Here is a 13795-nt window from a genome sequence, read left to right on the forward strand (position 1 = left end):
GCACACGCATGTTGCTCCTCTCCTCTCCGGGGCAGCAACACCGGAACGGGGAGGGACACACAGGGCCAGCCTGTAGTCCCCCGGGAGCCGAGCGAGATGGTAAGTGTCGAAGACCCAGCCCTCCCCCAATCACCGGGGAAGAAAAAACCACGCTGAGTCAGAAGCAGTGTTAACCATGAAAGCGCATCAGATCTCTCTGCTGATCTCTGCTGATCTCTCGTTCTCTGATGCTCTCTGATGCTCTCCTGTCTTTATTGCGTCAGACAATTAGTTATATACTGTTAGGGTAGGAGAAGGTGGGCACTGGGAAGCTAGCCAATAGGAAGAGGGCCTCTGTGCTACCACTAAGGGTCTGGGTGGGGCTTTCAGGTACTGGGCAGGACAGGTGTAGGAAAGCGCGCGAGACTTGAGCTGCTGCGAGACCCGCGAAACTGCGGGGGGTTCAATCGAGTCACGTACACAGAGATGCCTTAAGAGAGGTATGCAAAAGACCAAATGCCTAGACAAAGCCCTTTAATTGCAGCTGAGCCAGAATCAGGCTTCAGAGATGGAGGCTAGGCCCCAACACACGCACACACACGCAGGTGTTGTGGGTAGGTCCACGCTGGCTGAGTGTCCGTGGACAATGGTGCTTGCACCTGACAAAATGCTCCCAAAACCCATGCTTTCTGCCTCCTCCTGCTGGAGATCTCCAAGGGCTGCTGCTGCCCCTGGAAACTAAACTCCTGGCGGAGTGCCAGCGCTCACACCCGCCATCCTCGCTAGTCAGGAGGCTGAGATCTGAGGATCACCCTTCAACACCAGCCTGGCAAGGAAATCTGTGAGCCTTATTTCTCATTAACTGCCCAAAAGCCGGAAACAGAGCTGCAGTTCACCAAGTGGTAGAGTGTTTGCCCTGAGCACATAAATTCAGGGGCAGCGACTGGCGAACACACACACACACACACACACACACACACACACACACACACGAGCACACATGCACACACAGAGCTTGCCTCCTGGGCAAGGACACAGGACAAGGCGTGAACTTGGCAAAGATGGGTGAGCCTCTGAGGCAGACTTGTGTGGAAATGGCTGCCCAGAAAGACAATGAAAAAGAAAGATAAATATCTCCAGGAACCTTTGAGCTCCTTGGGAAAGAAGAGAGGTGCAAGTCAGAGCGGGACTTTAAGGGGTGGGAAAAAGTATAACTGCAGAAAGAAGGAAAAAGGAGGCAAGAAGAGGATGCACGGATGAGCAATTTAGTTGAGCCCGAGGCGGAAGGCATGGTGGCAGTGGCAGCAGCTAATGGCTGACAAGTTGTGTATGCTTTACATGCCCATTAACTCACTTACCTGGTAAAAAATGCATGTGTGCCACCACTGAGATCCACCGCGGCTGCTACCGGAGGCCTCTGCTCCACGGTCCCAGGGAGGCTCAGCCTGGGAGGGTGGCTGTCAAGCAGGGAGACAGAAGTCCCCAAGCGGTAACTAACTAAGAGAAGCCAGGCAGGGCCCGAAGGGAGTGGGGAACTAGCACTGAAAAAAAAACCCGGTGATCTTTTTCTCTCTGGAATTCTTTTGTATAATATTAACTTTTAAAGAGTTGCCATCTTGCAACAGCAACGTCTAGTGCCGAGAGAGAGAGAGAGAGAGAGAGAGAGAGAGAGAGAGAGAGAGAGAGAGAGAGAGAGAGAGAGAGAGAGAGAGAGAGGGAGAGGGAGGGAAGGAGGGGGAGAGGGAGAATATGAATATGCCAGGCTGGGGTTTAAACTCAGGGCGCTGTCTCTGAACTTTTTGCTCCAGGCTAGTGCTCTACCACTTGAGCCTCAGCTCTACTTCCATCTTTCTTTTTTTTTTTTTCCCCAGCTTACTGGAAATAAGAGTCTCATGGACGTTCTCGCCTAAGCTGGCTTTGAACTGCAGTCCTCAGGTCTTGGCCTCCTAGGTAGCTAGGATTTCAGGGGTGAGCCATCACTGCCCGACTGCCCACCCAGATATAAAGGGAAGCTCAGCTCTACACACCAGTATATGCTGCTCTCTGTTCAACAAGAAATTTACACCGATTTGCCATCAAGGATTGCATGAGCACCTACTGTGTGCATCAGAGTGATCTGGGTATGGGGTGCCAGATGCCAGGGAAGCATGAGGCATGGTTTCCGGCTTGGCCTTCTGGAATGGGAGAGTAGAGAAGCAGGGTGGGTTAGAAAGGAGATGGGGACTCGGGCTTAAATGTGACTTTGTTGTCATGTGGCTGTAGAAAGTGAACTATTTCTTTTGGGTCCCATTTTTCTTCTCCTTCTTATGTGCCTTTTCTCCTGTCCTAAAGAAGAGATACACTTAGTGTACATGATCAAAATAAACACCTTTTTAACTTGGCACCGAGCTTCCTGTCAAAGAATAGCTGTGGGAAATGAAAAGATCCACAGCAAAGCTTCTCAGAACAAAGGGGAATAGTTAAATTCAAGTTACCTTGGAGACTGATACAGCAGGGCCACCAGTCCTGGACAAATGAGTCCATCTCCGTGAGAAATGGAGATGATAGTGATTCTTCACCTCATACTTTTGCTGGGATTAAATGAGTTAATATATATTAATGGCAGTTAATAAAGGGCTGGCCACTTCGTGTCAGATAAATATGAGCTGTTGTGGTCATCAACTATTGGGTAGTGCTTTAGGATTCTTTGGTATGGAGGAGAAGAGGTACTGGGACCCACAGGGAGGGGCTTCTTGCTTTTCAGGCCCAACCTAGAACTTAGATATTATTATCATTGATTCACTGATGGATGCAGGATATGATTTCCCTTTTCTACTTTTATGTTTGGCCACCTTTTGAAGTAAAATACACTTACCTAGAATGTGAACCAAAAGAAATAAGATATTTCTGGAAAAAGCAACATCGCCTTGCTGCTTTTCTAGGCTCCACATAGGTGGCCATGGCTGCTGTGGCGAGGTAGTAGCAGCTGGAAGTCCCTGGGCCCCCGGCCTGCCTCATCTGGCCTGCCTCATCTGCCTCTCGCTGCAGGCCAGTGGGCTGCATTCAACATCTCAAGCTGATTCAGGGCGTTTTCTGAAGTCAGAGGCCAAATCCAAGGCTCTGAGCTGGCTGAGTTTGCAGGGAAGTTCAGGCAGACACGGCTAGGCAGTTTATAGTGGGGCCTTCTGCACAGCTACTCGGTGAGAAAAGTCAACAGAGCCTTCCTGAATCCTATGCTTGGCTTCATAAACTCTGCAGGACTGGACACTCACCTCCGGCCCTCACCTTCTCTCTTGTCTGCCCACTTCCACTGCCTGTCTCTCTGTTCTGGCCCTGGGTCTCATCTTCTCTGGGGCTTTCAAGTGATGTCCAGGGAAGGTAATAGGGCAGAAATGGGGCAGAATGGAGAAAGAAAGATGTAGGGAAGAGTGGGAGATTGCAAGGGCAGGGCAGGTGGGTTTGGGGGTGGAGAGAGGGAGGGAAAGAGAGGGGGGGAGCATAGTGGCTGACCTTTAGGCATCTTCCTTTCTTTTCTTCTCTTGGCTGCTAGAACCCTTTGTTCAGATTTAGCCTCCCTTTATGGAGAATGGAGCCAACAGAAGCTCAGGGGACACCCCAAGATCCACGAGTAAGAGGCAGAGTTGCAGATGCAGGGCTGCTGGAAACAGCCAATGTTCAGGAACTTGTCTAGATTAGTAACAGAGGGGAGACTGCAAAGCATCCTGGGAATCCTGTGTTGCAGTACCAGGGGCTTGTTTGCACCTGTTTGTACCCTTCCACCCAGCCTGAGAGCCCCTTTGGAACTGCTCTCCTCCTAGTCCAACCTGTAGGGAGAGACTTTACTGCTGAATGGAGCTGGAAGGACCGTCTCAAGCCTTCAGGTCGTCGTGGGTGCTGTGAATTCTGCTTCTGCATGTAGTGTTTATTATGCCTAGCTGCTGATCACGAAAGCCTTTGGTGCAGGGTTGTTGTTGTTGTTGTTGTTGTTGTTGGTGGTGGTGGTGGTGGTGGTGGTTCTGACTGACAAGGAGAGTGGATTAATATTAGAATGCCCTGTCACAACTGGTGAAAAGGCAGGACTGATTGATTGTAGGGAGTTTAGCCAGAGCTGTGTGCAAAACCCCTGGCGTTCCTTCGGAGTTCATCCAGCTCCTCCATTAGGAGGTCCCTGGGGGAACAGTAAGCTGTAGTGTTTATTACCACCAAAGTTGCATATCATACAGTATTAGTTGCTTTTATTCTGGTCCCTTTCCCCACTGTTGCCAAGGCTCTGAGTGGCTCTGTCCTGGGGGACTCAAGCAGCTGCCCAGATCAAAGGTCATTCAAAGATGGACCACACAGAGGTGCGTGTGCATGTGCATGTGTGTTTTTAAGAGAGTGTGCAAAAACTCTCCATGCTAGCTTGGTTATACTGGGAGGGGGCACTCACCAGCGCCGCCTATTGGGGGAAGGGAGGTAAAGCACTCTCTACTGTCCCTGACCTGGAAGTTGTCCTACAAGGTTCACTGATTCCTTCTGACCCGGGCGTCTGTTCTCTCTGGAGAAACGAGGGCTGGAGCATAGCAATTCACATCTCTGAGACACTGTCTAAATCTCGATCTCTTAAGCAGACACATCAGGCTGATGGTTGTTGGTTGAGTGCTTGGCCAAGAGTCAGCTTGCAGTTGTTCACTGTGTGACCTTGGGCAGGTCTGTTAACTTCTGTGGGCTTTCCTTTCTTCACTTGTTATGTGGAGATGATGAAAATGGTACCTGCTGGCTTGCACAGGTGTTCTAAGAATTAAATGGTTATTACAGGAAAGTTCCCCTTACATAAGAAGCACTCAATGTTAGTTAATGCTATTGTATCATCAGCTGACAATTCCAATATATTCTAAGTGGAATTCAATTTGCAAACGTTTAGTTTAAACAAAGCCTTGCCGGAACACCTCAGTTGCAGAAAGCATGGCTGCCTCTGGAAGCAGATGGATGCTGAGAACATGTTTGTCGGTAGTTCTTTTTCCAGCTGGGGTGCTTGTGGAGGGTAGGCAGGAAACCTGGAAGCAAGCAGGCCCAACCCTGGGTGCCTCAGATTCTAGGGTGGAAACCACACACTTGGTCTACTGGTTCTGAGGGGGTATGGAGCAAAGTCTGGGCCAGCTCAGAGAAGGGTGTCATCGGTTGAGCAATGAGCAGTATAGAGGAAGCTGGGTAGAGGTCTAGGTCTCGAGTAGGAAGCCAAGAGCAGGGGCCAGAAGAGGTTCATGGCTGACTTTGTTGAACTTTCATGGTGCTATGCAGTAGGTGGGTCCAATCTTCATCAAACATAGTATTTAAGACGATGCCTCTGGAGCCAGGGTACCTGGGTTCCATTCCCTGATCTGCCACTCTGTCCCTTTACAGACATTATTCTTTGTGCCTTGGCTTTCTAGTCTTGCAAATGTTCTAGTAGTAGTAGTGGTGGTCATAATAGTAAAAGCACTCACTTCATAGGGAAAAAGGAAGGATGATACACATAGACCACTTACAGCGGTGGTAATAAACCCACAGTTGTCAGCGGCCATCCTATTGGCTGCTCCCCTCGCCCCAGCCCCAGTCCCTGGTAGAGTGGGCCCTCAGGGTGGGGACTGAGACTCACATTTGGCATGTCTAGAAAACATATGATGAAGTGTTCGGTAGGTATTTTTTAGTGGCTGGACCAAGTGGAACAAATTAAGGCACCTTGGGGTGGCTGTCCAAAGAATTGCCAGAGAGCAGCAAAGTCAAAGATGGAAGACAAAATAAGGCCAAGTGCCAGGTGCGTGTGTGTGTGTAGCGGGGGGGGGGGGGGGGGGGGGGCAGGAGGAGGTGGGGGAGGGAGAAGTTCCCTGGATCTCCTGAGGGGGAAGGTCAGGAGCAGAATTGGTGTCAGGGATCTCTATGTCTGTTTGGTTGAAAATGAGAATCCAGGGGAATATGAGGAAAGGGTGGCAGAAGGCCCAAACCTAGGAAAGCTGAGAAGCCCAGAGAGAAACACCTTGAACCAGCCTGGGAAAAGGGAGGAAGGCTGAAGAGGGATTGACATCCCGTGAAGCGTCCACGGGCTTCCACTGACTTTGGGCACTCCGAACCAGGCAAGAAAGGACTGAAGTTCTCTGAGGAGACAGAAAATCAAAGGCGACACAAGGACCCTAGGTTGTTTGCAGAGGGTAGTTGGAAGAATACAGAAAAATCCAAGCTTTCGAGGTACAGCCAACCCCATCCCCAAAAGAATTTCAGCACATGTAAACTTTAACTACAAACATTACCAAGAAATACGTTTGTAGATCATTTACATAATTGCTAGACATCCAAACCAGAAATGAAAGCATCTCAAATCCCACCTCTAAGAGATGGATCTCTACCAACGTTTTGGTCAGTGCCTGTGGGCAGATGGAGCTTTCCTTCTATCAGTGACCCTCCCTCAGGGTTCCCATGCCTTACATTCTGACAAAGAAAACCCCCAAGGTTCTGAGCAAAGGCAGCCTTGAAGTGAGAACATAGCACCCTCCTCTACTGCAGCCCGCCCCACTCTAACCAGATTGCAACCTTTAAAGCCCCTCCTAGCCCACGCCAACAATGCTTCAGGCATTTCGTTCTGTAAGACATATACAGATTTGTGCGTATGGCTTTATATAAATGGGCTTGGGCTTTGCATGCTGTTCTGTTATCTGATTTTTTTCCCTTTTTATTCCACAAAATGTCAAAGGCATTTTTCCAAGTCAATAAATATAGAGCTACATTATCATTTTTAATGATTGCATACTATTTTGTTATTTGCATGTCTCGGATTTCTCTTCTATTGATTGACATTTAGGTCAGCACTGAAATTTTGCTATTATAAATAATGCGTCCACCAACATTCTTGTACATTTGAAATTGTTTCCTATTTGGGCAATTACTCCTATAGAGAAAACTCTTAGAACTCTTAAGTGGACAATCAGATATACTCTATATTTTGCTACATAAAATGTATGAGTGTTTGCCCTTCAGCCATGCAAAAGAGTCTCCATTATTTTTATTTCCAGGTAACAAACAGAATTTTGTCAGCTCTTTAAAAAGAATCAATGCTAATCTGATGTACAAAAATAGTATCTCATTCTTTGTCTTTGATTATTGTGGAGGCTGAATGTTTCCACATTTATTGGCCGTTTTCATTTTTTCATTTTTGACTCGCTGGAATATCACACATCACTAGGGGAGAAAAGCACAAATATAAGAAAATGCCACTTTGTGGGAGACTATCAATGTAACAAAACAACAATACATTTCAAAGTTATTAGAGTACAGGCTGCAGAATATTGTTACGGTATGGTATTTTTCTTTAAAATTAGGTATAAGTATAAAAACTTTAGTAACACATTCCAAAAGGTTAAAAGACCCATAAACATATATGATCAAACCAATCTTTCATAAAACAACCACCACAAAAACCTTCCAGGTGAATAGGGATTATTTCTGGGTTATTTTGGAAACCAGTTTTTTTGTAATTTATTTTGTAATGCTTACTTTTAACTTCCTAGCTTTCTGCAGTTAGAATGAATGATGTTTTCCTTTTATAATTTTAAACATCTCAAGACATATTAATAAAGGCACCAAGGCACCCTTTCTATAAACTATACTGTTCTGCTACTCCTTGTTTGTGAATGGTTATAAGACAGTACATTTCTTGAGCTCAAAGGAGCTTTAAATGTCATATAGCCCCTACACCACCCCCATTCTCCCCAGTTAGAAATGAGTACACTGTAGCCCAGGTTAAGTGACCCAGCCAAGGCCTGCCAGCCTACGGAGACATCTCAAGAAAAAAAAGAAAACCAAGAGAGCCTCACTCTACCCCATTCTGCTATGCTGAAATCTTGCCTTTCTGGAGGACTGGCCTGGGCTCACAAGACATCAAGATGAATTTATTGAACTCCATATGTAATTCCAGCATCATTAGCCATGGGTAAATCTGAATTCTGTAACATGCAGAAGTCTAAGAACACAGCCTTCCTGAGGTAAGAGGCAGACCCAGGTAGTTTCTGAAGTCTGGGGTCTGTGGCATGAATCAGTAGTGACAGCCCAGTGCCTGCCAGCTCAGGATGCCTGGGCCTTGCTCAGAGGGCCAGGACACACCGCAGGCCACAGAGCCCTGCAGGGTGGCTAGGCCTCCTGCCCCAAGAGCCTGGGTTCAGCTGCTTCCTCGCTATTCCAAGACCCCAATTGTTCCCTCCCTTCCCTTGGCAAATTGCATCGGTTTTTGTTTTCTTCTTTCATTCAGAAGTCTGACTGTGATACTGCTGCATTCGGAGATTGCAAAGAGCATCTTCACTGCCTCTGGAAATCTTGTTTCCCCTGCCGCATGGCATCAGGGGTTCTGGTGCAGCTTTCCACACGATTGCCCAGATGCAGGCTGCTGTGTTTATGAAGATCCTCTCCCTACCAGCTCAGGGCCTCCCAGGCCCTCAAGCATCCTCTCAGGCTGGACAGTGCTGTGTGCAGAGGGCCTTGCTGACAGAGGGTCCCGCCTGTGAGGCGGCTTCCTGGCCCGCCCTGGGGGAGCACCGCCGACCTTGACCTGCAGGGGGCATCTGTCTGCACTGTTCTTGGGAGCCTTTGGTGCCTGGGACCAGAGTTCCCTGTCAGTAGGGGAGTGAGGATGGGGTCAGTCCCCACTGGAGCTAGCTCTGCCTTTCATGGCTGACTTTGGTGTTGTTATTTTACCCACATGGATGGCAACTCTTTTCTAGTCCTCAAATCTGGGGACATTTTCTCTGTCCCTTCCCACCAATGAGGAAGAGTGAGGGTACAGTGACTGGCTCCAAAGGAACACATTTAGGAGGACAGGCCTGGCGACAGTAGGAAAATCCCTTCCTCTCCCTGGGCTCCAGTCTTCCTGGCTCCAAAAAGAGGGGTGATGCTACGTGGTCTTTGTGGCCTCCACAAACTACAGCCTTGTGATGTTTTTGACTCCTTTGCCTTGGACATTAAATGACCCTTCGGCTAATACTCAGGGATCAAAGGGTCCCAGGAAGTTGGAGGTGAAGCTTAGAAGGTTAATTTAGAGTAAATTCAGTGAATTGGAGGAGCTCAGCTCTTTCACAAAGGAGCCCTTTGCACGTGATCTAAAAAGCTGTGATCTTAGGACGGGGAGTCTGAGTCCTCCCTAGCCCTGGATACCCCGTTTCTGTGCTCCCAGCACTCCTGGTGCTGGAGGGTGCCTTTGATCTGAGCCAGGTAACACTGAGGGCTGTCCTGGATCCCCAACCTGTGAGTAAGAACTGCAGAGAAGAACCAGGCCTTGGGATCTCTATCATGCTCATTCATTCATTCATGAATGAATCATTCATTCCTAGACATGTTTCAGTGGGAAGGCAACACCTAGTGCACTTTCCCTGGCCCTTCCTCACCTTCACCCTCACCCCAGGGAATGCCGGCGAAAACAGAGGCGCACCTTCCCAATTAATTTCTGGGTGGGCGACTGCTCTGAGACAGCTGTGCACATCATTGGGGGGGGGGCTCCTAAGAGGTGAGGCCTGCTTTCTTATTATTCCGGGTTCTGCTTTTAAGGAGACTAAGGCACTAGGCAGGCGAGACACCTTGTTCCAAGGTCACCTTGACAGCACTCTGGGTCCATGGCCACTGCTGGCCAGGAGGACTGGCAAGGATTTCATGGAGGAGAGCGCTTGAGAGCACAACGCTGGTGTCACATGAGGCCCTGCTGTTGGAATCCTTTGCTGAGACGTTGTTTCTGGCCAGCAGCTACTGTGTCCTCCTCTGCTGGTGGGAGGAGCCAGCAGCAGTGCCGGGTCTCCATGTCTGTGTGTCCCTCTCCCCGTGGTGAGGTCAGCGGGAAGCATCCACGAGATGCTGACCCTCTCTCAGGACAGGAAGCTCAGACATGTTACCCCTGTCTGTCACCATGGGGTTCCCATGAGTAGAATTCACCCCCTTCCCCCCCAAGAACCAGCTTCACAGAGGTGGGGAAGGACTTTGCCAAGCAAGGCTGGGACAGTACCCAGGACACAGAAGTTAACAGAAGTCTCACACAGAGTGCTGCAGCTCTGGCCTGCTGGAGACCCAGATCAGACGAGAGAGCCCCTCACCCCCTATTTCCCCTGCCAGCCAGAGCCTGAGTCAGTCTTAGAATGCTGTGCTGGATGGTCAGCCTTTCCTAATGGGTCCAAGTCATAATTCTCCACCACCATTTCCCTCTATTCTCCCCTCTCCCCAGGGCTACTGCTCTGAGGCCTTCAGGACAGATTTAAGATCAAAATCAAACCAGACTTGCCAGACAAGGTGTCAGGCCAGGCGGGAGGGGCCGGGGGCTTGGAGTTATGGTCTGGAAGGCCTTACGGCTCCTTTGAGACTATTAAGTGAGCATATTTTATGGCCAGCCACAATGTTGAGTGAACCCTCTATAAACCAATTACAGAAGACTTCCTCCACACCTCTAGGAGAATGCCAGCAGAGATAATGGGGGTAGGGCCTCTGCTTTGCCCTCCCCCCAAGCATTCCCGAGGGTACCCCTGCAGGGGCCAGGCTGGCTGGCTCCCTTCAAAGAAGGCAAGAGTTCTTGGCAGGCTGGTCCTCAGGAAGGGTCAGCCATGAGCTCCATTTTTAGGACCTGTGCCTAGGAGACTTAGAAGGACAGAGGTAGGGCCCAACCACGGGTACTTCTGTCCTCCACGTTCCGAGTTTACCCAGGTCCCCAGATGTTTCCAACCTCCTACAGATTAAGGCAGACATCAGATTTCCCTATAGATCCTGCCTGCCATATAACTCTAAGAGTCGTTCTGGAGAACCTTCTTGATCAGGGCAAGAGGCTGCTGTGAAGTAGAGATGCTGGATCTGCCTGGCACCATCATGGCCACATGGCGGATGGTAGGGAAGTCCTACCTCTCAGGCATGCTGAAATCCTACGGCAAGGGGGAGGACTTGGGCAACAGGTTACTGGACCTTCCAGTCTTGGGTTGTGAATACTCACGTTCCCTGTGACTCTGCCCTCTGACCTGACCCTGTTTAGGCCTGGCCCAGCTCAGGAGCCATTGCTCCTTGTCTTCGTGTTCAGGTTTCTGTCTACTGGCTTTCCTCCGGTCATCATGGCATCCCACTTCAGCTACCCATTGGAGTCCATCTGATTTGTTGATATTGTCTTTCTGCTCTTCCTTGTCTTTCCAGCTCTCATGGCTCAGGTTTCTAACAGTGTTTAGTATACGCTGGGCCGCAGGTCTTTGTGACAGGAGTCCATCTGCAGACCACCAGCATGCCAATAAAGGCTCAAACTTCGCCCTCTCAAAATATGGCTTCTCTGTTTTCTTGCTCTACAGCAGGTCTTTTGCTTGTACACCCAGGTCTTTGGTCATTAGATCTGAAGGCACCCAGCATCCTGCTAGAATGCCCATCTACCTGGTGCCAGCATTCTGCATCATTTATCAGAGAATCAGACACAAGAGAAGCATCTGGTGAACTCAGCAGATGAATCTACCATCTAAACACCTTTGGCGCTGTGCGCAGGGGAGGATGTGGAAGCCATAGAGGTAAGGTTTCCCTGTCCGAGAAGTGACAGAAGCAGGGTTATGATCCGATGTCCCAATGTCCTGTGCTCTTCTCCCAGCCTTAGGCAGGGCTCTCGAGAATGAGCTACATGGTCTAGAAATGAATTCTCCAGTCCCTTCCTGTACAATGTGGACACTCAGGGCCCCTACAAAGTCCCTGCGTCCTTTGTCCCTGGGTTTGGGTCTAGAATGGCCCTATTTGTGGTGCTGCGGTTCTTTTGGCGGTGGGCCTCAGGGAGGGCCTTAGGGGTATGTCTTCTCTATTGCCTCGCCTTTCCTGGTCATGAGGTCAGCAGTTTGTTTCACCACTGTCAGCTTGGCCAGCCCATCAGCAATGGGTCCATCTGGAACTTCCAGAACTATGAGCCCAAACCACTAAAACCATGCAAGGTTACCTTAGGCTTCTCAGCCTGGGGATTAAAAAACTGATTACCCAGCTGTACCACCCATGCTAGCCCATTATGAGGTCCTGCTTTGGGAGGGGGGGTTGGGGTACAGGTTAGGAATGACTGAAACCTCCTGGAATAAAGCTTTGGGGGAGGATCAAGGATTTCCTCTCCCTTTTGTGGTCCTCATATCCCCCCCCCTCCCAGCAGCCCTTCCTGTCCCTCCAGTCCTGGAAAGTCAAGCTTTGAGCTCATGCTGGACATCTCTGAAGACCTAGAGGAGCTCAGGAAAACCCAGGGGACCTCGCTGCCTTCCTGTCGGGTCCAGCTGCCCTGAGAGCTTGACAAGTGGCATTAGCATAAAAAAGCAACAAAAAACCTTCTGCTGTTGGCAGCTGCCGGCTCTGTGCCAGAGCCCTGGGCATCCCTGCTTGGTGCCATTCACTTTACCAGGGGTGGGCACCTGCCAGCCAGAGATGCATGGCTGTCTCTCAGAACAGCTCTCCAGATCCTGGGCATATCTAATGGAAAGGGCTCTCAGGCAGCCCCCCCCCACCCCCCCACCCCTGCTCAGGCACCGCTGGCACCTGCCCCAGTCTATCACCTTCCTCTGGAAGGCCCAGATTGCCACAGCCCCCCTTCATCTCCTGACTAGAAGATTCATGTTCTCTTCATGGCCCTTATATTTGTCCTCTCAAATTCTCTTTTTCTCTTCTGATAGATGTCTGTCTCCACCCTCAACTTCTCCCTGTGGAAAGAAGGACCTTACCCCACGCTGCGCGGCTGGGGACCAGAGTCTTGATTCTGTTCAAGGACAAGGAGATACAATTCCCAGATTCTGTGCCCAGTGTCCCCTCAGGCAGAGTCTTTGCTCTGTGGGAGAGAATATGTGAGAACATAACAGCCCTGTTCAAACACTCAGCAGGACCCCAAGATTAGGCAAAGAGGAGATCCTGGCAGACTGCAGAGAGGAAGAGGAAGAGAAGGGGCCCCGTCCTTCCTCTCTTTGTGTCTAATACAGAATCAGGGACTTGCTGTCCCTTCTCCAGATTTTGTCATGGGGAGACACAGATAAGAGCTCAGGTTTCCTGAGCACAGATTTGATAAACATGAAAGCAAAACCCACAGAACAGAGCGGCAATTACATACAGTCAACAGACAACTCAGGCTCTCCTTTCCTGAAGGTCCTGGTCAACTTGGGGCAGTCTACCTTAGCGGAGAATGGAGACCCATTCACTCTTGTTCTTCCTCTTCCTCCTCCTCCTTCTCTTCCTCCTCTTTCCCCCCTCCTTCCTTTCTTCCTCCATACACATCCAGGCTCACTGTCTTCCTCTTAGTTCCTGTGTTTGGCCTTTTGGTTTCTTTCTTTCTTTCTTTTGCCTGGAAGTAAGTTGGTCCTGCTCAGAGAAGGCCCTTCTAGAATTCCCAACATGCTCCTGGCCTGCTTTACCTGCCATGACATTTTGGTCTTATGTTTCATTGTACTTCCTAAAGTATCACTTTGAGAAAGTACCATCTATACTTTCCTGTGAAGACTTTTCATGACCTCAGATACATGGCAATACAAAAAGTCTCTTTTTTAATTTGTAGTATGCACTGGTATTTAAAATCAAGGATGTAAATTTGCTAGGCTTATGCTCCACCACTTGAGTCATATTCCTAGCTATTTTTTTTTGAATAGTGTCACTAGGGATTTTTTTTATTGTTGTTGCTGGTTTTTTTTTTTTTCCTCAGGGCTCAGCTGGATTCCTGTTCTCCTATTGATGTCTTCCATGTAACTGGTGCCTCTCAAGCAGGGTAATTGGAATTACAAATATGTTTCACCCTACCCAGCTATTTTGTTGAGCTGAAGGACTCTCTCACTTGACCAGGGCTAGTTTCAAAATATGATCTTGCTGATCTTTCTACTTCCTGAGT

The sequence above is a fragment of the Megascapheus bottae genome, chromosome 27, assembly GCF_031878675.1.
Source record: "Megascapheus bottae isolate mThoBot1 chromosome 27, mThoBot2.hap1, whole genome shotgun sequence".
In the NCBI taxonomy this organism is placed as follows: domain Eukaryota; kingdom Metazoa; phylum Chordata; class Mammalia; order Rodentia; family Geomyidae; genus Megascapheus; species Megascapheus bottae.